At 35.4% G+C, this 23,694-nt stretch overlaps 1 pseudogene; it reads right to left on the reverse strand.

Annotated features, from left to right (window-relative positions):
• Window positions 1-16,610: 16,610 nt before the first annotated feature.
• Window positions 16,611-18,622, reverse strand: LOC149235111 (magnesium-chelatase subunit ChlH, chloroplastic pseudogene; annotated as a pseudogene).
• Between the last annotated feature and the right edge of the window lie 5,072 nt (window positions 18,623-23,694).

Genomic DNA, 23,694 nt, shown 5'->3' on the forward strand with positions numbered 1-23,694 from the left:
TCAAAGAAAAATTCAAAGAGATAAAGGCCAAAAATGAATAGCTAAAGGCCCAAGCTTACACTCAATACTTGAATATGAATCCTACCAATCAAACTAGGTTGATGTCAACTTATGACATCAAAGATGGAGAAATGAAGACGAGTTTCCTAAAGACTACAGTACAACAACAGACTACCTCAAAACTAATTTTGAGGTCTTGGCCAAATATATTCACCCCATAGATCAAATAGAATTGCCTAAGAAAACAGGGGAAATGGTTTATTCCACATTGACAAGCAAGGCCATGATGGCACACAGATTGGAGAATTCACTAAATAACACCACTACTCAATTGTAGTTAGAAAGAGCCTCCTCACAGGAAAAGGACAAAAGAATCAAATCATTGGAGGATTTGATTATTGGATTGGGCCATAACCCAAAGGATGTGAAAGCTGTAGAGGCCCTAATAAAGACGAAAAATGAAGATATGGCTACCCTAAGAAAGCAGTTGAAATTTCCACCCCTTATGCATCCATAAACTACTGAAGTAATTGAAAAGAAGACTGAAGAAGAGCTTATGGACTTGGTCCTAAAGCTAAATGAGAAATTAAAGGAGACAGAATAGGAATTAGAAAAAACACTACAAAGCAAGCAGAGTGAGTTGACCTCTCAACCTCAAAATGTAGTACCAGGGGTTTCTACAACAGTCCCTTCTACGTTGGCAACTTCCCTAGCACCAAATGTCCCTTTGGCCATAGCTGAAACTCTTGAAATAATAGGTACAGGTATAGGTACAACACAGGTAGGAACTTCAAGTTAGAACACTGAAGAATTAATCAAGTCCGTGGAGGAAATGAAACTCCAAGTTTCTGAATTGCAAAAGGTAAAGGAGAAATTCATTACATTGGAACATAAGTATGATGTGTCAAAGATTGATTTTGCTAAACAAGTGAGGAAAAACAAAGGCTTGGCTCAACAAGTAAAAACACTGGAAAAATATCTCACATTTGAAAAGCCTTCAATAGATATCAGAAAAATATTATGGACCAACATCACTCAATCAATCAATGATGTTTGGTCATAAATTCAAATTATTTTTGAACAGATTGACTTACTCAAAGCTGCTCTTCAAGAGATTCAAAAAACCAAGGAAGATCTAGGAGGAAAACTTGAAGAAGCTATTAGGTTAATAAAATTTCTAAACAATAGAAACATGCATCAATTAGAATAGCTGAACATTGAGGGTAGGATTGGAACCATCCTCAAACTCAAGAAAGTATTGACAAAGAGGACTCTAATGCAGAACCTGGAATGAAAATGTCAGAATATGCAAGAAGACATAGATGAATTTATGGAAAAATTTGGCATCTTATAGAATAAAGGATTTCCAAGTCCTCTAGTCATTAATGATAGGTTAATGAGGTAGGATGATTATATCGACAAATTGGATCAATGTGCAAACAGCCAAGCCAGTGCATCTGCACCTAAAGCATTACCTATAGGTAGAGTTCCCTATGATAGTCTCGAAAACCTCTTTTATGTTGAACATGAATTGAAGCACTTGTTTCTAGTACAACCAAATTTTGTAAAATACACAGAAGCTGATGAGATCTTCAGGAAACTAACAAGGACTAGGATACCAAGGGATGATTGGTGGACTGATATGACAGATATCTTATGATTCACTCTGGTAAAAAGTAAATTGAAGTATCTACCATAGTCAATTTTTGTAAAAGAAGATGAATGATGGTGAAGCAGGTAAAGAGTAATAGTCACGGGTAAAAGAGTATTAGTGAAAAGATGAAAATAATCAATCATAAGACCTGCCTCCATCTCCTTTAGAAGAAACATGGACAACAACCCAGCAGTTCACATTCAGTTTCTATTTTCGAGAACATCTGTCTCTACATTTACATAAAATATATTTAGTTTTCCTAGAATATATCTCTCTCAGTTAGGAGATATTTTGTTGTAAATTTTTTGTATAAGTACTTCCTCATTCGAAGTACTTGGGGTGGATTCTTAGAAATTTCTGTAGACTTTTTATTTTCGAATAGAGGTGTTGTTGAACAACTATTTTATGGCTGGCTGGACAAAGTAATAAAGAAAAGGACTTCTACAGGATACTTGTGTCAAACGAGAAAGAAATAAGTATTCTATATCTTATGTTTTTACAGTTTTCTTGTTTAAATATTCATATGTGTTTCATATCTGAATGACAAACAAAAAAGTATATTTCAGAAAGAGCTCTACTGCATTTTGTCTTTAAAATCGTTTATATTCTTAATGTTTGCTTCCAAGCTATCATAGGTAGGGAATTCTTAATTGCTCCCTGCTTCTTAGTTTTTCATTGTGGCCATTTAACAAAAAATTCTTAATTTCTTTTTGTTAATGATCACTCATTTTCCCTCATCTTGAATTTTGTTGAAGGATTCTTAATTTCCCTTCCTCCCTTTCAAGACCATTTCACTCTTTTAAGTTATCATTTGTATCTTGTTTAGTTATCTTTTCCGATGAAACCCTCCTTTGTTGAATCATTCTGATCCAGTTAAGCCATCTTCAGTTGAATCCATAGCCCAATGGCCTAAAATACTTTGTTTTACCCATCTGCTCCCGAATTCCACCACCAAACAAAATCAAAACCCCCTAAGCTTTCATAACTAGCCTAATATCCCATAAACAAAGCTAAATCATAAAGAGAGAGCCCTATCTGAGTATAGATTGGATAGATTCTGTACTTAAAAGTTGGTTTGTGGTTACCTCAGACCCCTTTCCTTCTTCTGACAACTTCAAGGAAAATTTGAGTGATAACATAGTGGCGACTCTACTGGGGAAAGACAATTCCTCAGTCAAAACAAAATCTTTAAGAAAGTTTAAATCATAAATCTAAGGCATCCTAAAGAAATCATAGAAATTTTTTGTTTTGATATCAGTTAAGAAAACCAAAACAAAACCCAAAAATTTGGCTTCAGAAAGGACTCATTACACTGGAGCTATTCCTGATCCCAATCCACCACAAGTGTTTGAGAACCCCAATCTGATTCCCAGAATTCTTAGAAGGCAAGAAAGTTTTGTTAGTCCTTGACCCACCTTCAGATCCTCATCCTGTCTTGTTAGGTGGATTTACCTCTAAGACCAACCCTTTGAAGAATACTTTGAAACCTCTTTGTTTAGGACTTCATCCAATTCTAAATTAGTTGACCTAGTCCAAGACCTAGAGTTCATCCAAGAATTAGAGCTCCAAGCAGTGAATTTGTCAATCGATAGATATTTGCAGAACTCACCACAATCTGATCTTACCACTGAAGAAACACCTAATCCCTCTGTAATCATTACTATTTTTTCAAACTCATCATCATTTCCTCATACATCTCAACCTCAAACCACTCCACATTAGACCATCACTTCTAGCTCTCCATCCACAACTCAAACATCCATTGTTATTCCAACCCCAGCTTTTGTTTCACCATTACCTACAACAATGGCAAACATATATGCCCCCTTGGTACTACCAGCAAACTTAGGTGCCATGCCCCAGGATTACCAAAGTAAAATCACTACTTTTGATGGCACTGGTACCTATACAGCCCAACAACACACCAAGAAGATGACTGATTATTTTGAAATTTATGAAATAGATACTAATGATGTGCAAATGAGAATATTCATTCAGAGTTTATCTGGGGAAGTTAGAACCTGGTTCAGAGGTTTAGCAGCAAATAGTATAGACAACCTAGCAACTCTCTATCAACAATTCCTGAACTGGTGGGAGAGAAAGAAAGACCCTCTTTAGATTCTATTTGAATACGAAAACCTAAAGAGAGGAACACAAGAAACTATGCAGGATTATTGCACTAGATTCAACAACGTGTATAATGTCATCCCTCAACATCTTAGACCCCCACTTGGTTTAGCCTTAATCAAATTCCCAGATGGATTTGATTCTAATATGGCTTTCCATCTGAGAGAATGAAACCCCCCCTACTTTGGAAGATATGCAAAGCATAGCAGTCAGTGTTGAAGCCAACCTGATATCTAAAAGAGCCAAGGCTAGGAGTGAAAGGAGGATACCATTAAAGGAAGAAAGCTCACCCTTTGAACAAAAGCTAGATGCCATAATTAAAGGAATGGATAGACTAGGAGACAGAGTGGAAACAATTGAAAGGAAAGCTCCTTGGGATGGTCAACAAACCAACATAGGGAGAAATCCTAATTTTAGGAAAAATCAAAACCCGAACACTGGGAAGAATGGTCCTGACCAAAACATTAGACCGTCTTTCCAGGAGAACTATGCAAAAGCTTCCAACTTTGATGGTCCAGAAGGAGATACTCAAATTAACTTGATGGGGCTTGGTAATGAAGGAGAAGTTTTCTTAACTCAAGAAGATGAAGAGGCTCACATACTTAAACAGTTTCAAACTCAATCAGGGGAATCATTTGACTTTAGGGAAGGATATGACACAACCATCTTTGAGGTTCACAAGCAATACAATCTAAGAAGTAGGAGAATTGATGTCCCAGAAACAAATAAGCAAAAGTTTCTAAATCAACCCAAAAAAGGTAAGACACTAACCACACCTGTACATATTATTTCTAGATCAAATACTAATCCTTTTAACCCCATAATTGAAGATGTCTTTGACAACCAACCAAACAACAAACAACCCTCCACTTCCCTTACTTCTAAGGAAACTGCGGAAGAAACTCCAGAGGTTGATCTAGGAGGATCAGCAAATCATGATTCCACTCCTGAAAAGGAGAAAAACATAGAAAACACAGAAAACAAAGAGAATATTGTTGCTCGAAATCCAAAAGCCCAAATAGAAAAACCCTTTAATTTGGAAGCTGAAGTAGATAAGCTCAAAATTGTTGTCCCATTATCTGAATTAGCCAAACGTGATGCCTACCAAACTCAAATCAATAGATCATTGAAAATTATTGGAACTGAAGACTCAGTTAATCTTTTTGATGACCAGCCTACATTAATCTTTGGCCCATAAGTGAATGGAAAACCATTGGAAGGAGCAATCCCTCCCTTCTATGTGAGCTTAAACATACATGATAAGATTCTTCACAATGCCATGTTTGACTCCGGGGCATCTCATAATCTCATGCCCAAGTCTGTAATGGAAAAGCTATACCTAGACATCACTATACCATACAAATATTTGTTTTCTTTTGATGCTAGTTAGGTGAGATGTTTAGGATTGATAAAAGACTTGTGTGTCTCATTCGTTCAATACCCTGCAAAATTTTTTTTAATGGATATAGTGGTAGCAGATATACCACCCAAATATGGCATGTTATTATCTAGGTCCTACAGTGCTAAGCTTCAGGGATCTCTTCAATTGGATATGCAATATGCTACTATATTGGTTTTTGGACAACCAAAGAAACTATACAGAGAAACATTGATGAAATATGTAGTAAGTAGTCAGGAAAGACCCCAAAATTTCCCCATCTACTCAATACACTCTGATATGGATTCATTCATTCTTTACAATGTAGAAACCAATCCTTCCAATACTCTAGAAGTTTTAGCAGCAAAACCAAAAGAAATTAAAAAAGAAAAATCAAGTGTCCATATTCAGGAAATATTAGATAACAAAGAAAAGTCATATGAAAATGAAAACCTAGATTTCACAGTTAAACAAATTCCTACTACCCCAGACACTAATTATGAGCATGAAATCCTTTGGCATTTAGAATTTGATGGCTCAGTTAATAAACTAGGGGCAGGAGCAGGAGTTTGTGTGTACAATTTAGAAAATGATCATGCTGAACGCCATGCCTATAGATTAAATTTTAAGTGCACCAATAACATAGCAGAATATGAGGCTGTCTTGTTGGGTCTTAAACTTGTCAAAAGATTTGTAGCAATCATGGTGTTTGTTAGGAGATTAAAAATTAATAATCAAATCTATTAAAGGAGCTTACTCAACTAGGGATCCTAGACTAGGATATTATAGAGGAACAATCATAGAAATTCTCAATACTTTTTTGGAAACTCAGCGTGCAACTATTCCTAGAAAAAACAACATGCAGCCTATAGCCTGGCCATGTTTTCCAGTACCTAAAAATTACCTTTTGAACGTAATCATCAGTATATTGCTGAGATTAGGCACAGACCAGCCATCCCTGATAATCTGAAGAACTGGTAGGTTTTTGATAGTGATGAGCAGATTAATCACATTTTAACTTTAGATGAAGAGTTTTCTAACAGTAACATAGATGTTGACACAACCATTAATTGTAATCAAATAGATGAGGTGGAAACAAACATTTTAGAAGAAAATTCAATAAATATGCTTCATCCCACAAAATTCACACAAAAAGAAGTTCAAGATCTGAAACAAATGGACCTAGATGAGATAATTGAAGAAGAAACAGAGGTTATCAACCTAAAAGACAATCATCTACCCAAAGGATTAACTCCTCTAGAAGATCTGTTTGATTCCAATGACATTCCCAAGAAACCTAAAATGGAACCATTAAAAGCAGATATTGAAGAATACAACTTAGGAACTTAGGACAATCCAAAAATGATAAAATTGTCAAAATCTTTACCTCCTGATCAGAAGCTAAAGTATGTTGAACTTATGAGGGAATTCCAGGATGTCTTTGCCTGGAGTTACGAATATTTGAAGTCCTATGACACCTCTATTATTCAGCACACTATACCTCTGAAAGAAAATCAAAAGCCCTTTAAGAAAAAACTCAGAAGAATTAACCCTGTGTTATTACCATTAATTGAAAAACAAATCAAACATAGGTATGAAGCAGGGATTATTGCCCCTATTAGATTTTTAGAGTGGGTGTGTAACTTGCTACCAACTAGGAAGAAGACTGGGGAAATAAGGTTATGTGCTGATCTAAGGAATGTGAATAAGGTCTCTCTTAAAGATAACTATCCTTTACCCAAAATGGATCATATTTTGTAAAGGGTAGTGGGTTCTTCTAGAATTTCACTTTTAGATGGGTTTTCAGGATATAACTAAATCTTGGTTCATCCTGATGACCAAGAGAAAACTTCTTTTACAATACCATGGGGCACTTTTATGTATATCAAAATGCCATTTAGACTAAAAAACGTAGGAGCAACCTTCCAGAGGGCAATGGAAACTGCCTTTGCCAAAGAAATTCATGATTTTCTTGTTATATATCTAGATGATCTAACTGCTTTTTCTAAATCAGATCAACAACACTTGGACCATCTTAGGCAAGTCTTTTTAAAATGCAGGAAATATGGCATTTCTTCGAATCCAAAGAAATCCTTGTTCGGTCTGGAGGAGGGTAAACTTTTAGGTCACATCGTTTCCAAAGATGGCATTCGAAATGACCCTTCTAGGATAGAATCTATTCTACAGATGCCTCATCCAAGAAGTATTAAAGAACTTCAAGCTTTCCTAGGGAAGATAATTCTTTTAAGAAGATTCATTTCTAACTCAGCTGACCTCATTAGATTACTAAATAACATGCTAAAAAAGGATTCAAGTGTCAAATGGATAGTAGAGGCCAAGCAATTATTTCAAGAAATTAAAATGGCCTTAACCAGAACACCGGTCCTCACAAGTCCACAATTTGATAGAGACTTCATCATTTTTTCTTTTGGATCTGAACACACCATAGCTACAGTTTTATTATAAAATGATGATCAAGGATGTGAAAAACCTATAGCCTTTTTTAGTAAAGCACTCAGAGACATCATTAAAATACAAAATAATGGAGAAACGAGCTTTTCCACTAGTTTATTAAAAAATGAAGCTGAAAAGGCTCTCCAAGAATTTCATGCAGGAGACTGTGGTGGACATCTCTATTGGAAGTGAACCACAGATAAGATTCTAAGGGATGGATTCTATTAGCCAACCTTGTTTGCAGATGTGAATAAATTTGTAACTTCTTGCCATAAATGTTAAATCTTTGAAGGCAAGAGAAAGTTGTTACCTTTACCTCTAAATCCCATTTCCACTAAGAAACCTTTTCAACAATGGGGTCTTGACTTCATTGGAGAAATTCATCCACCTTCTTTAGGCCAACATAAATGGATACTCACTACCAGTGATTATTTTACTAAATGAATAGAGGCCATCCCCTCTAGACAGGCCAATGACACAGTGATCATAGGTTTCCTAGAGACCAATATTTTTTCCAGGTTTGGTTGCCCCACTAAAATCATTATTGATAACGTTGTAGCCTTCAAGTCAAAGAAAATGATTAGTTTCTGTAACAAGTATCAAATTACATTGGGCCATTCCATAGCCTACTACCCTTAAGGGAATGGATTGGCCGAATCTTCCAACAAGAGTCTAATTAATATCATCAAAAAACTATTGGAAGAAAACAAGAAAACTTGGAACAAAAAACTGATAAATTCTTTGTGGGCAGACGGGTTTACCATTAAAAAATCCATTCGAACCAGTCCTTATGAGTTAGTATATGGCATGGAGGCTGTATTTCCTTCATCATTAGGAGTTCCTGTTATGAAAATACTTGAAGAGGCTCAAGTGGAACCTAATAATATTCAAAGAAGGATAAACTAGGCTATAAATTTACAGCAGACCAGGGAGGAGGTGTACCAAAGATCCCGAGTGTTGCAGGAGAAGCTTAAGAAGAATTTTGACAGAAGAACCAAGGTAGAAGATTTCTAACTTGGAGATAGAGTGTTGAGATGGGATTCCAGAAGAGAGGACAAGGGGAAACATAGGAAGTTTGACTTCCTATGGAAAGGAACATATATCATCTATGCTTTCAAAGGAAAGAATGCATATTTTCTTAAAGAGTTAGATGGTACAGAAGCAGAAGAAGGACCAGTCAATGGTCGGATGTTAAAGCATTATTTTAATCCTAGTTACTAATGTTACCATGATCTTCTCAATACATATTATATCCTCTCTAATGTCATAGTGTTGATTATACAATAAGATTTTGGAGTTGAAGCCTGAAGAGAAGGCCCTAAGCTTTAGAAGTATCATTGTCATACATACAATAAAGTAGCAAACAAAAGAAGATTGCAGAGCATAGTCAAAGTCATTCAAAGGCCTCTGATCTATTGTTCTTGACTTTCCACCAGGGAAATCCATCCCAATAGGTGTCATATATCATGATTGACTTGATTTAGCTTTGTGATATGTTCATACCTTTACTTGTTGCAAAGGTTTTACATATTTGTAAAAAATATAAAAAATTAAAAAATGTAAAGAGGGTATACCCTAAAAGAAAAATCAAAGGGTGAAAAGAAATGAAAAGAGGTCAAAAAATGAAAGAAAATGAACCCCACCAAAAGAAAAGATCAAGAAAGTGTGAAAGTCTAAATTTCACTACTATTTACTTTTGTACAATAAAAATATTGTGTGCAGCTTGTCACTTATGCCACAATTCATGAATAGTCAAATAGTTTAAGCTTGGCTAGTTCATATTTTCAATTTCATGTTTTAGAGGTAGAGAATAAATATCTCACCAAACATTGTAATCTTGGAAGATAAATAGATAGGTAGAGTGAAAATAGGAGCTGAACAATTTAATCTGAGCCCTTGGATGTAATAAGTGTAGACTTAGATAGGCATCACCATGTAAAAGAAAAGAAAGTTTGATAAGGGTTTGCCAGTCTAAGTGCACCCTAATAAAGAAGTAAAAATGTTAGGTTAAGTAGGTAGGGTAAGTAGATGATGGTTGCAGAATAATATGTGGTGAATGATAAGTCTAAATGTGTAAATCTTTTACTTTCATCACAAGGCAAAGGCATGTATCACATGGAAGACACATCAAGCAAGCAAAGTCAAAAATAATTAACTTCCCTACTCATTTTCCCTAAATTTTCACTAATTTCCCCTAAGTGCCAAGGTATCTATCAAATTAGAGGGGCTCAGAGCATTTCTCTAACTTTTGGAGGGACCGGACCCTCGACCCAATAATTTATAATTCCTAAGTGCTTAAACCCCTTCATCAATATTCACCCCACTTCATAATTCATTCATTTCCCTAATAAATCTTTTCCTATGTAAAATCCTATTTTACTTAGGAAAAGTAAAAACATTTTAAATATAAACCCTCATGTTCACTTAGTCTAAGTCTTAAATGTGTATGATGAAAATGATTTCAGAAACATTTTTAACTTAGTGTGCATTCATATATTACAAAATAATATTAACCACTAATTCATATAATGATATAGCTCCCATATATAAACATTACCCGTTCCCGTATTATTATAAATACAAAAAAAACCGCAAATTTTACATGTCCCACCCCTCGGTTAAATATAACCATAATACAGTCAATAAATGGGATTAATTAACTAATCCATAGTTAATTATGAGCCCGATTCCTGCCATGTTAATAAAAGGATTAATTAACCCCCACAGTTAATTAATAACTTCTTCAACCAATCACATCGCCCTCGATGTAATTAAAAACCTTTAGTTATGTTGGGCCCGCCCTCTGTTAACCACCAGTCATTTCAACTCCCCGATAGCCATCCGATTGGATCTCGCAGATCCGACGGTTGTTGTGCATATTGCACGGCCCTCCGTTGTCAACCTTTAGCGCATGATGGTGAGCAGTTTTCTGAACAGTGCCATCGCTATGTGTCACTCATCATGTGGAATCACGTGGTCGCACCCAAATACGACCTCCCCTCCATTAGTGGTGCGATGAAAACCACTTACTGCCTCCTGCTACCGACAAAACATCAAATCATTTTCTCATTGACACCATCTGTCCAAATCCTGAACCTGCCAAAAGTTGACTTTGCATAAAAAAACAAAGATAATCAGTTTTCCGTCCTTATTTCTGAAAAACGCATGCATGCATCAACCTGAACATTGAAGTTGACCAGCTCGTACACCCAACTGTCAGCCACCCTCAAACTTGCAGTTTGACGTCGCTCCAAGTCCGCCATTCACAACCATTGAATATGCATTCCATTGCCCGTCACTAAAAATAGGTATTTACCAGTTTCCATCTAGAAACCCTGTAAATGCTTGCTTTCCTTTGTAATTAATTGGAAAAACCCAATTTTCATCATAATTCAATTGCTGCATTTAGAATTCAGGTTTCCCAAAACCCTCCGTTTTCACCAATTTCACATAAAAACCCCAGTTTCCTATCTGAATCCATAAGAACCAGAAGGGAAACCCCGGTGGCCCTCAATGTAGCACCTATCACTACCCCTCACCGTGATTTGGATTATCTACCCTTAGAAGATAAAGATTTTCAAATAAAAGACCTGGATACTAATAAAGAACATCTGAAAGTATTTTTCCAATGCCGGGACAATTACTTGAATGGCTATGATACCAGAGGACTTTGGGAATCAAATCTCCCAATGTACTTTCTCCCCTTTATGTGCATTTTCCCTGTCATTATCCATCAGTGTCATGCCAATTATGATCCCAACCTTAGAGCAGTAATGTCCCCCAATCAAACTGTTCTCTTCACAATTACTGCAGACTCAATTCAGTTTCAGCCTAGTCAAAACCTCACCCCCATTTCTCTTGGATATTTGCTATAGAGATCATCTAAATTGTCCCAATATGAACTCAGTCGCCTTTGCCAAACTTTCATAGATAAGCAGCATCAACCCAAAAATCCCCCTCCTTATTTGTCAGTTTTCTTCACAGAGATAGGCAAGAATATAGCTGATATGATAGCTGCAGTCATGGGTTTCAATACTAGTGAGTATGTGGATGAATTGACCCTAGTTTTGATGTTCATATTTACCCCTGGTTAGCATCTTGCTGTCAAGTATAACTATGCTACATTCATTACTAAGAAAATCCATGACCAGTTCATGAGGCTGGAAAATGAAAAAGTATTCAAGTATTCCACATTCATATATCACCTTATCCTTTACTATCAGTCAGACAAGTTCCCATTTTCTATAAATAAACTTGAAAGAAAGGGTAATCCCAGATCCATCATTTTTTGGACTTCTATCTTCCACCATTCATTTGCTTTTCCCTATTCATACAATGAATTCATTGACCAGTTTGTCCACCCAGTAACCACCGTGCTGACAGGTAATCCTCCTCCTAGGATTAGTGATGAAATCAAAAGAATCCTTCAGCTATCCAAGCAGTACAAAATAGGTGACTGGTATTTATACCAGAATCACACAGAGATCATAATATATGGCTGTGAACTTCCTCCATTCAAACTATCAAAATATGTTCCATTGAGGTTGTTTGCATTGGAATATTATAGGCAAATGATAAACTCTGATCAGATTCACTTCACCAAGGCCAGGAAGAAAGCATAGTTGAGAATTAAAGATCAATTAGGTCTATTTGTCTACAATAATAGAGAAGCAGACAAAGAAGCAAAAGAAATCCTAGAACACATGAAATTAAATAAAAGTTTTGGTCGGAGATATGATCCTCAAAGTTTCATTTGTGATAGGAGAATGAAAAATAAGTTATCACCATATTTTCATCACAAAATCCCTGAAAATGCAAATATGGATGAATGGAGGGAAGGAACTCTAGTTGATATGGATAGTGATCAGGTCAATGTAGAGAATGTGATGAAAGACCTATAAAAGAGACTTGACTTGGAATCTTGTGAATAGGTACCAGCTCAAAGTGCTTGGAAGCCAACACCAGGAAATAGTGCCTCTACAGCTGAGACTTCTCAAAGGCACTCCCAGGAAACTAGTGCACCCCTTGTAGAACCACCACAGGGAAAAGAACAAGGAACCAGTACTCCAGTATCAGGGCAATCAGACATGTCAAAGCAGCCTGAAATCTCTAAAGAATAGGCTCAACCACAGACCCATCTAGCTCAAGTTAATATGGGAGATCCCCTAGTTTTGCAGACTCCTCTGAATGAGGAAAAGAGCTTAAAAAGAGACAGGAAAGTAGCTACCCTTGCCAATGGTCCTTTAGACCAGCCTGGTGCTAAGAGGCACAGGCTAAATCCACACTGAGAAGAAGAATTTTTTGAAGAAACAACAGGGAGTTTGAGGAAAGAAGGTGGAGACAGTCTGCATACATTCCCAGTAGGTGGAGGACCTTCTAGCTCACAAAGACAAGAGCTTGAAAGACAACAAAGTACTGAAGTTTCATCTTTCAGGTCTTCATCTGATAAGACCTTAGACATCAAAGAAAAATTCAAGGAGATAAAGGCCAAAAATGAACAACTAAAAGCCCAAGCTTACACTCAATACTTGAAGGTGGATCCTACCAATCAAACTAGGTTGATGCCAGCTTATGACATCAAAGAAGGCAGAATGAAGATGAGTTTTCTAAATACTAAATTACAACAGCCCAAATCAATTGCAGACTACCTCAAAACTGATTTTGAGGTCTTGGCCAAAGATATTCACCCCATAGATCAAACAGAATTGGATAAGCAAACAAGGGAAATGGTTTATTCCACATTGACAAGCAAGGCCATGATGGCACACAGATTGGAGAATTCAATGAATAACACCACTGCTCAATTGCAGTTAGAAAAAGCCTCCTCATTAGCAAAGGACATTAGAATCAAATCATTGGAGGATTTGATTATTGGATTGGGCCATAACCTAATGGATGTCAAAGATGTAGAGGCCCTAATAAAGAAGAAAAATGAAGATATAGCTGCCTTGAGAAAGCAGTTGAAATTGCCACCCCTTATGCATCCAGAGACGGCTAAAGTAAATGAACAGAAGATTGAAGAAGAGATTATGGACTTGGTCCTGAAGCTAAATGAGCAATTAAAGGAGACAGAACAAGAATTAGAAAAAACACTACAAAGCAGGCAGAGTGAGTCAACCTCTTAGCCTCAAAATCCAGTGGTTTCTATAGCGGTCCCTTCTACATTGGCAACTGCCCTAGCACCAAATGTCCCTTTGGCCATAGCTGAAGCTCTTGAAGTAACAGGAACATGTACAGGTACAACACAAGTAGGAACTTAAAGTTAGAACACTGGAGAATTAATCAAGTCCATGGAGGAAATGAAATTCCAAGTTTATGAATTGCAAAAGGTAAAAGAGAAATTCATTACCTTGGAAAATAAGTATGATGTGTCAAAGATCAATTTTACTGAAGAAGTGAGGAAAAACAAAGGCTTAGCTTAACAAGTAAAAAAAATGGAAAAAGATCTCACATTTGAAGAGTCTTTAACAAATATCATAAAAATATTATGGACCAACATCACTCAATCAATCAATGATGTTTGGTCATCAATTCAAATTATTTTTAAACAAATTGACTTAGTCAAAGTTTCTCTTCAAGAGATTCAAAAAACCAAGGAAGAGCTAGGAGGAATACCTAAAGAAGTTATCAGGTAAATAAACATTCTAAACAGCAGAAACAGGCATCAATTAAAACAGCTGAACATTGAGGATAGCACTAGAACCATCCTTGAAATCAAGAAAGTATTGACAAAGAGGACTCTAATGCAAAACCTGGAACGAAAATGTCAGAATATGCAAGAAGAAATAGATGAATTTATGGAAAAATTTGGCATCTTATAGAGTAAAGGAATTCCAAGTCCTCTAGTCATCAATGATAAGTTAATGAGGCAGGATGATTATATCGACAAATTGGATCAGTATGAAAATAACCAAGCTAGTTCATCTACACCCAAAGCATTACGTACAGACAAAGTTCTCTATGATAGTATGGAGAACCTCTTTTATGTTGAGCATGAATTGAAACACTTGTTTCCAGTACAACCAAGTTTTGTAAAATACACAGAAGCTAATGAGATCTTCAAGAGACTAACAAGGACCAGGATACCAAGTGATGATTGGTGGACTAATATGACAGACATCTTATGATTTACCTTGGTAAAAAGTAAATTGAAGTATTTACCATAGTCAATTTCAATAAAATAAGATGAATGATAGAGAAGCAGGTAAAGAGTATCAATCACAGGTAAAAGAGTATCAGTGAAAAAATGAAAAGAATCAGCCAGCACAAAATTATGAGCAAGACAACAAGATGCTCAATCAAAGGACTTGCCTCCAACTCCTTCCGAAAAAACAGGGACAACAACCCAGTAATTCACATTCAGTTTCTACTTTCGAGACCATCTGTCTCTACATTTATGTAAAATATATTTAGTTTTCCTAGAATATATCTCTCTCAGTTAGGTGATATTTTGTTGTAAATTTGTGTATAAGTACTTCCTCATTTGAAGTACTTCGGGTGGACTCTTAGACATTTCCCAGTAGACTCTTTATTTTTGAATAGAAGTGCTGTTGAACAACTATTGTATGGCTTGCTGGACAAAGTAATAAAGCAAAGGACTTTTACAGGATACCTGTGTCAAACGAGAAACAAATAAGCATTCTATTTATTAAGTTTTTGCAGTTTTCTGGTCTAAATATTCATATGTCTTTCATATCTGAATGATAAATGAAAAAGTACATTTCAGAAAGAGCTTTACTGCATTCTATCTTTAAAATCATTTATATTCTTAAAGTTTTCTTCCAAGCTATCATTGGTAGGGAATTCTTGATTGCTCCCTGCTTCTTAGCTTGTCATTGTGGCCATTTAACAAAGAATTCTTAATTGCTTTTTGTTAATGATCACCCATTTTCCCTCATCTTGAACTTTGTTGAAGGATTCTTAATTGCCCTTCCTCCCTTTCAAGACCATTTCACCCTTTTAAGTTATCATTTGTATCTTGTTTAGCTATCTTGCCTTGTGAAGCCCTCCTTTGTTGAATCATTCTGATCCAGTTAAGCCATCTTCAGTTGACTCCATAGCCCAGTGGCCTAAAATACCTTGTTTTACCCATCTGCTCTTGAATTCCACCACCAAACAAAATAAAAAGCCCCTAAGCTCCCATAACTAGCCTAATATCCCATAAACAAAGCTAAATCATAAAGAGAGAGCCCTCTCTGAGTACATATTGGCTAGATATTGTACTTAAAAGTTGGTTTGTGGTTACCTCAGAGCTCTTTCCCTCTTCTGAAAACTTCAAGAAAAATTTGACTGATAACACCACTTACAAATGATAATGATAAGAGGGGTAAACCAAACATTTGAAGCACAACCTCTATACCCTTTTTCTTAGCAAAACCCCCTGTATGTATTTATGTTATGCAAATTATTCTCTAAGAGACGTGTAGCATTGCTTATACAATCTAGAAAAATGATTCTATGTTTGAAGAGAAATTTTCAGCAAAAGTATCAACCACCCAGCTTAGATGTTTCCCTTGATGATTCATCTCCATCCATTGAACTAACTATTTTTTGTTCTAAATCATTTTCCATGGGCGCAGGCACAGAAGAGCTAGCATATTCTCGCAGAAGGTAAGGGAAGGCACTTAATCACAAGATCCAAGTTTTTTAATAGTATTTAAAGTTTCAATCAATACATCCGCTCCAAGACCCCTCAAAGAAGCACAATGTCGCATAAGCTCATCCAAGGAAGATGATTATAAGGACCCAGGAGTGTCACATGCCAAAGCTAGTAAGTAGGTTTTTGATGTAAAAAATTTCACAAAACATCTTGGAGAACCACGATCATTAATAGCTTGAAGACCAAGTTTATTAAGGCACAAAGCATCCAAATATTGTGGTATACGAGCTACTGCATTTGCAGAAGGGAGGACACTAACCATGATGGCATCCAAAAAATAATTAGGCAGACCAACAACATCTAGAATAAAATAGAAAGTTGGATCTTTGTTAATAAGATCACTCATGACTATAGTTGTAAGTGAAAATTCCCCACCACCAAAGTTCTTTTATATTATTAATACTGTGCATAAGGAAAAAATGGCAAAGAAATCCCTTCAGATCCATATAGGAAACAAAATTGTTTGGGTAACATACATCACCCATACTCACTTGCTTGCTTGACATAAATTCTAGGGATCCATGAGTTTCAAAATGCAAGACATCATCAACCTTAAATATTTTATCCAAAAATGAGTAATAAGCAACAAATCGAAGGTGTCAACTCACTGGTTTTGAGAAAATAAGCCTCATAGGATCACCTTCATATCTAAAAGTTGGTTTCACTCCAATGAAAACATTTGCCAAATTATTTTCCATATAAAATCAGGTTCTCCCTGTCATAATTAAGGTTCCTTGGAGGTTTGCCCCAGTTTTATTCTAAAGCGTTAACATAAGGTGTGAGTTGTTGGTACTCTCTCACATTCATTATGTAAGAAATATTAAGGTTTGGGTTGTTGAACTTAACTTGTTTTCCATGAATTGTGTCTTTAATCAGTGCTTTAGAAGTATCTGGCAAACCTTCTACATTATATCCATCTATCATTAGTTCATGTAATACACTGAAAATTGAAGAGAATACATTGGGTTAGGCTATAGTGCCAACATTGGCTTTGTCATGTGGGAAGATAAATACATATACAATTATTTTCTTATCCTCCTGCAAACATGCAAGTAATAATATATTGCATCGGTGAAGACTGTCATTATACCTAACTTCAATTATCTCAATTAGGTTGTAACATGCAAAACAAATTGAAATGACATTTTGACATGATCACCTTTGTTATTTTCTTTAGCTAAGCCCACTTGATGTCCCTTGTAAAAATTTGTTAAAAACACTTTTAAAGTGCATGGGACATGCCTACACATCAATATAAAGAAGCTAGAAACAATTTTTTATGACCACTTCAAAAGAACCCTGCAATGGCTCAAGAGAAACTTTGATTCTACATATGTGTATGGTACCATGATCCCTCTTTTGGTATTTTGACATCGATGTAGTGATAATTTTTGTTTCAAAACAAGGTTAACAACTTTAGAGAGATTATACTATTAACAAATTATCTAATTGATGAACTTGTTGAAACAATGTTTAGAAAAACAATGAAACCTACCCATCTTGCATAACAGCCTCAGAAAAAAATCATCTCCAAACCACCATCAAGCTCAGGAAAAGAAAACTGCCATGCAACCTGAATTGGATGCAATCCCAACATGTTGATAATCCATTCCTATGTAGTCTGGAACACTAGTGGCAAGGCCATAGTGTAGGGGACATCAAGCTTAGACAAAGCTTGTATAGCATGAGGATGATCCTATCTAGCAAGTCCACCCACAAGTGTAAACACAGTCAAGGAAACCAAAACATCTACAAGATATTTATTTGTTATTGGATCATACAAGAAACGATCCACAGGGGTGGAAAAATCTAATCCACCTAGAAATACTGGCACAACCTTTGCACCTCTAGCTTCCAGTTCCATCACAACAGCCACATAGTGATTATCGTCACCAATAATAATGTTTCTTCATTGCAAGGTGATACCAATGATTGGTGCATTTAGGTTTTTGAGTTTCTCATTTGCATCCTTTCTAGTTTAATACCAATTCAAATACTCTTTAACATCATCATACATGGAAGGAGACAGAGGGTTCCATATTCCTATGTCCAAATAGACGACCTGATCAGCAAACTCTAATTTTGTTTTATTGAGAGTAGGCACATACAACCCAACAATCATCTTAAAGAAGTTTTCAATATTCTCTAGGGATCCACCTAACCAAAATTGAAAACTCGTGATATATGCTCTAGCATCTTGAGCCTTGTTGCTTGTAAAATACTTAAGGACTTTGGGTTGGGTCCTAACAAGCTTAACCATGCTTTACTCAAAGCCCGATGATTTCTCATTTCTATTAAACATTTGAAAGAAAGGAATTTTGGATTGGCCCAACTGATACATACTGAGCATGGTTACTAGGTATTTGATGCCTTATAATGAAGGATTACTATTTTGAATCTTCAAAGATAGAAAATGGCCTCAACTAACTGTGATCACTCTTCAACTAGTGAAACCTTTGCAAAGAGAGATATCTATGGAGATCTTCACCAAAAAGAAGGTAAATTGAAATTCAACAATGATTCTCAAGATATCCATCCTACTGGTGATGAATAGGCTACGTCCTATCATACTATGGGCCCTAAGAATGTATGTGATATCTCAATCAAAGTTTTTCCCGATTGTAAGGTTGAACTGTCTTCCATGTCCCTTTATTCATTCAAGTTCTCTAGCAGAAAAGAAAATGATAACTGGAAAGAATTGCAAGAAGTGGCTTTCAAATCCAGTTATTTACGAGGTAATGATTATTTTCTTGAAGGATATTGGTTTGGGCGCAATCAAAGAGGTGATGAAGCACCTAGAAATGGAATCGAAAAGGCACACCATGAAGGGTAACAACTTTATCAATAATCGAGCCATTTCCATTATCAAGCTTTGCATTTTGCTGGATACTTTTGAACTCTATACCAAACCCAGAAACATTTCTATTGAACTTGTACCAGATCTGTCTTTGGTATGCTTTTTGTTTGTAAATTTCCCATGTTGTGGTTTTGTAGTCCAGACAACCAGATTTCTCCATTATCTCTTTATCTATGTGACCCTCTTCATATAACTCCAGGAATGACTCAACCTGTCGTTAGGATTTGCAAAAAAAATATTAGTAGGGATGTCATTCTAAGAAACAAGTAATATTGAATTAGTAAGAGCCACCTTCCACAGGCTGTTGAGTTTCATTGTTTATTATATCAGTGATGTAGCATGATCTTACAAAACAAACCATCAACACAACAATTTGAACTTTTCGGAAGCAACCTAAATTATCAAAATGATAACTTCATAGGAATGTATAACAAGGTAATTCCTCATGAATTGAGATACTTACGCTTAATGTTAATTTTTGTGAATGATACTTGGTCATGCTCGGTTCCTCAACACCTAAAAAATATCCAGAATCTTCATTTTGGAGATCCCCCGGATCTGTAGGTTCTTCATCCTCTACTATTTTCATCTTATGATTCAGTGCCCTATTCCTCCATAGTGCCATGGTTGTCCTGTTTGACATATAAATTGTAGTTTCTTAGGAATCAGACAAGAAATATACTTCAAGCTTTGTTCAAAATACCAAATTAGCTTGTCTCAAATTCATGTACATCCACTCTTTATTTTTAATTTTGTTAATTGGAATTCAAGCAAATCAATTCTCTTTCATTGATCCAATATTACTTCTGCCATTTTTACAAGTGATAGAGGACAATGTATGGTTGGTACGATGAGAAAGGAACTCAATGTCTACCTGCATGCAACATTGTAGGAAACAATGGATTTAAATTGGAACTTAAGTCTTCCTTTTTCATATTTGTACTTTGCACCATGGCTAGCATCAAGGCCTTTACCTCTATGAAGGAAGATGAACATAGATGGACTACCCATTCATGCTAAGGATGGAGGCAACTCCACTATTTCCTCTATATATTGCAACAGGAAGGAACATTTGGTTTTATGTCCAAAGGGATTTGCATAGAAACCTAACATTGTTGCAGATAAGAATAAGCAACTCTGCAAAATATAAATTCACTTGAGACCCATGTTCTGGTCTATTATTTGCAACAACTCATGCAAACGTATCTAAGTGAGGCATAGATACGTGAAGAGGCATTTTACATTTCAAGTAGAAAGAAAAATCATTAATCAGAAACTCCTCACTTAGAAGTGAAAATAGCTTATCAAATGTTGAATTTATCTGAGGTGAGCACCAGGAAATCTACATAGAATTATTTCTAATTATCATGATGTCCAAACAAATAGAGAAATCCATTGAACTATATGTATGCCAAGAAAAATAAAAGTATCTACTTGAGATTTAATATTGAAAGATGAATACCTTTCTTCCAACTTCCTCTTCCATCTTTTCTATGTACTGAGTAACCACATCAGGACTGTTTGTATTATGTCAGAAATATCCTAAGGTGAAACTTTGATTGCAACCTTGTGCCAGTCTTCCCTAAAGTGGGATCCACAAATCAGCCAGTTCCTGTGAAGTAAATTTTAGAAAATTGATCTTAGCATACCCTAGAGATGTAGCCTCAGCAAAAGGACTTTCAAAGCCAAATACTTCTACATTCATCATAGAAGGAGGCTCTTTTGTCTGATCATATTCGAATACTTCTACAGAATTATTTGGATAATGAAAGTCAGAATGGAAATCATGAAAAAAATCATAGAATACCAAGCACAATATATATGTATATTTTTATGACACTTTACCATGCCATTGAGGATCCAATGTCTACAACTTGATTTAACTTGTTTACAGTTTCCTAATACAGTTAAATACTGTATATGGATCCACATAACTAGTAGCATCTAGAACAGAGAAATTCATTCCTTCAATTAGGGTGAATGTTAGTAACCATCCATCTCCGTGTTATTTAATTCCATGATCACCAACTGTAATGAAGCCATGAATAAGTTTGAGAAACAAAATTGTTTTTTAACAATTTCCAATCTTACTTTTATCTAAATAAGAGCTCTAGGAATTGAAACGCCTTAGAGCACAAATGGAATATTGTCTTATTCTTTTGGAACTATGCATGTGTGAAATGTGAAATCATCTTGAAAATACGCTCCACTTGGAGAATAGGTAACCCACATGTAATAACTTCTCCCAAAGGATCAAGTAAATCTAGCCCACCAAATGCCAAGCCCTGCATCACACTGGGATTTGCCAGGAAGATGTGAAAAGGAAGATATGCCAAAGAAAATAATGTAGATACTCAAGTAAAAACCCCAATATAACTAACAATAAGCTTCCATTTTGATTGGGAATGCATCTGGCTTTGAAAAAGTGCTTTCATTTTCCACCCGAAGATTTTCACTTCTTTACACTTTTGGTGTGCTGCAATAATAAAACTATGTTTGGCGTTTATGGACATGATCTCCATGATGAAATCAGTCCTATCACAAATTTTAATGAGCTTTAGTTTATTGGAAGGTTGGCTATTGATGAAGTTGATCTCATCATTTGTCACTTCTACTTTGTTTCCCAACTGATCCCAAGCATTTTTTATCTTAAGAATCAAATTATTTTCTAATGTCTCTGTGGTGATCAAGATTATGAAATTATCTTTGAACAAGTTCATTGTAGACTTGATCCAATCCCTAATACAATTCTTGGAACGTGTGATGAATTTAATGGCATCAATTTTCTGACTAAGGATCCTATTCATCTCTTCATATGCCAACTTAAGATTTGAAATCATTTATCTTTTTGAGCCATTTTAGAATTTCCAAATATATATACTCATTGCTTTCATCTAACAATTTCTGCAAATCAGAAAGCTCAATCACTACAGCTTGATTTTCCTTTTCGAGACAATATAAGTTTGCATTAAGCCTATGTAATTGTTCTTGTCCAAAACCTTCTTTTATGATATCTATCTTCTTATAGATTAATTTATGTTTATGTAATCTTTCTACTATGGTTAAGATAGAAAGATATTATAATATCTTAATGCTCTCCTCTTATTTGGATTTAGCTTCAACAATATTTTTGACTCGGTTTTTAAGTTAGATTTTTTCCTTCTTGATCTTTGTTATCTCATTACTATGGATGTGTTTACAGATAGACATGTTTAAATTCCATTTAATCATAGAAATTTCAATATATTTCTCCTTGAGCATATCTATAATGGACACAGACCTACATGGGTGCTCGACTCATAAGAACCTTCTGCTGCAAATCATCAATGGTAATATTTTTAGCTCTATAACTAGCATTTTTTATACATAACTTTTCTTCAGTTCTCTAGATTTGTAGTCTAAGTTTGGTGACATTGATAGCAGCTTGAATCAAATATATAGATGTTGTATCACCTATATGCCTATTCCAATCATACTTTTATTGGGGAGGTATATTGTATAAATCCACAATAAACTAACTAGTTTCGAAATCTTTGAGGTTTACCTCTCTACTAGACTTTGCTACTTTAGGTTGGGTAATTTCCTTGCGCAATTTTCTAGTCTTGTAGTTGACTGTGGATAAGAGTCTATCAGTAGTTGGATCCTCCTGTGTCATTCAGGTATATAATTCATGATTTTATTATTCAAATAATTCCTTATTTAGAATTTGGTAGGATTTCCTTTCCCTATTCTATTTAAATAAGCCATTTTTCCTTTGATTGCAATAACATATAATTTTTTAATACCACCTTTTCTTGAAGAATCACTTATTATTTCTGGCCATTTACTTGGAATAAAGAGAGATTCCACATCCATAAGGTCCCCATGTGTTTTTCTAATGGTACTAAGGTTCCAAGGATCTATTTGTGTTGTTTTTGTTTCTCTCTTTACATACAAAATTTGTTGTGCAAGTGGTTCAAAGATCTCACTACACAAGTCTTTATTTTCAATTTTATATTTCCACTAATTGGGCTCACGGATATAGGGGGAAATTTCATATAAAATCTCAAATTAGACATAATATTCAGGGGATCTTACCTTCATTGTTCATCTTCTTAAAAATTAAATGTTTTTGATAACTTCTTGGAAATGGGAAAAGGCAGTCTTGAATTGATAACGAATCTAAACATATTTGTTAAGACAATGAATGTATATTTTATTCCTTAGAGGCAAAGTGAAATTCATTTGAATGTATCATCATGTGCATATACTATAAGGAAAACAAATGGGAGTTAGATATCAAGGTATCCTATAAGGGTTGACCTCTATGTCGAATATCCTAATGAAAGTGTAGTCCTGCTTTATATACCAATATCCATATTTCAATTAGTCATTCATATGAAGGTGAAGTTATATTCTTCTCGCATACTAATAGGAAACTAGCCAAAAATCAATACAAATACATTATACACAAAACTCTCCTCCCACCCACTAACAGGCTTCCAACAATGTTCCTTCAAGAATTAGAAGAAGCTATTACCTTCATACTCTGAACGGAAGGGTTTGGAATCCTATACAATTCATAG

Source organism: Pinus tabuliformis, chromosome 8 (genome assembly GCF_031772625.1).
Source record: "Pinus tabuliformis cultivar Carrire ecotype Pingquan chromosome 8, CPIR1, whole genome shotgun sequence".
Classification (NCBI taxonomy): Eukaryota; Viridiplantae; Streptophyta; class Pinopsida; order Pinales; family Pinaceae; genus Pinus; species Pinus tabuliformis.